The sequence below is a fragment of the Mauremys reevesii genome, linkage group 23 (genome assembly GCF_016161935.1).
Source record: "Mauremys reevesii isolate NIE-2019 linkage group 23, ASM1616193v1, whole genome shotgun sequence".
NCBI classification, from domain to species: domain Eukaryota; kingdom Metazoa; phylum Chordata; order Testudines; family Geoemydidae; genus Mauremys; species Mauremys reevesii.
In genome coordinates this window covers 1860663-1862233 of record NC_052645.1, presented here as the reverse complement: position 1 = coordinate 1862233, position 1571 = coordinate 1860663, and the positions used below count along the sequence as shown (strand labels likewise).

Genomic DNA, 1571 nt, shown 5'->3' with positions numbered 1-1571 from the left:
CTCCAGAAATCGATGCTAACCTCGGTACATGGATGCACACCGCTGAATTAATGTGCTTAGTGTGGCCGCGTGCACTTGACTTTATATAATATGTTTCCAAAAACCGGTTTCTGTAAAATCAGAATAATCCCATAGTGTAGACATACCCTGAGACAGCTTTAGAACCCTCTACCCACTATACGGCCAAGAGACAGCTACTCTCAGATCCTGTGTGGATTGTCTGATGGGCTTGGGGCCAAGAGCGAACATGTACCCCTGCCAGAGCAGGAGAAGTAAAAATAGGGGCTTCCCAAAAAATGGGACAGGAAGAAGAGAGAAGTGGAGAGGCAAATGGAAAAGGAAAAGAACATGCAGACACAGAACCCTACCTAAATACTGAAATAGATTACAAGAAAAAAAAGAGAGAGCAGCATAAAGAAATCTTTAAACTCTTTCAGTAAATACTGAACTAGAAACTTCTAAAACACCATTTTCACACTACCTTTACTTTTTTTAAAGAGAACTGAAGAAAAGCTTTAAACAAGTTCAGATAATACAAAAAAAAAGCCAAAACATTTATTTTTAAACTTGTTTTATAAGGACTAACCACTCAGTCTGTGTTCTTTTCCTCTCAGCTTCCCAAAAGGAAAACAAGAACACTCATCACTAGCAGACAGCAGATACATTAAAGCAATACTATCCACTCACTTCATGCTCAGAAGAAAACACTTTAACTCATCCTCATGGTTAGCGAGATCATACACTTTCAACCACACTTCTCTAGTTACAAACTATAGAAATAATCTCTGAAAGTACAGTCTTAACAAAACTGTCCTCGGCTACACATCCAGGCTAATATGCACAAGCTTTCTTCCCACGGTGAATGTTTTCATACAATGGGTTTCACCCCCAGCGAATTAAAGAACAAAAATCTAAAACCAGGTCCCCATTTCATTAAAGCACAATTGAGACAGCTTTAGCACACTGGCCATTAGAAGATGTTTATGTCGCTATTTACAGAAACACACCTCCTGATTAGCATGTGGAGCTGCTAGCAACTAATCAAACCCTCTTGCTTTGCCATACCTCTCACAGGCTCCTCTGTAGCACATGACAGCTTGTCAGGTACAGACAATCCCGACGGGTCAGCCTTATCTAGCATGCTCCCCAGCTGTTTCTCTCTGGCTTGCTCTCAAATTCATCTGCACTGGAAGTTTTTGCAGGGTTCTATGTTACCGGTGGTACCTGCACTAAATCAGTGGCTCTCAACCTTTAGAGACACCTGTACCCCTTTCAGGAGTCTGATTTCTCTTGCATACCCCCATTTTTTACCTCACTTAAAAACTACTTGCTTACAAAATCAGATGCAATATTTATAAAAATAAATCCCTTGAATATAAGTATTGTACTTACATTTCAGTGTATATAGAGAACAGTATAAACAGATCAACATATGAATTTTAATTTGTTACAAATTTGCTAGTGCTTTCTATGTAGTCTGTTGTAAAACAAGGCAAATATCTAGATGAGTTGCTGTACCCCCTGGAAGACCATTGGATACCCCTGTTTGAAAACCACAGCACTAAATCACC

The 1571-nt window shown here is 39.6% G+C and overlaps 1 non-coding gene across 1 annotated transcript; it reads right to left on the bottom strand.

The window, feature by feature from the left end:
• Positions 1–584: 584 nt before the first annotated feature.
• Positions 585–801, bottom strand: LOC120389429. The gene has a single exon (XR_005590915.1). It is a non-coding gene; the product is annotated as a small nucleolar RNA U3 (small nucleolar RNA).
• Between the last annotated feature and the right edge of the window lie 770 nt (positions 802–1571).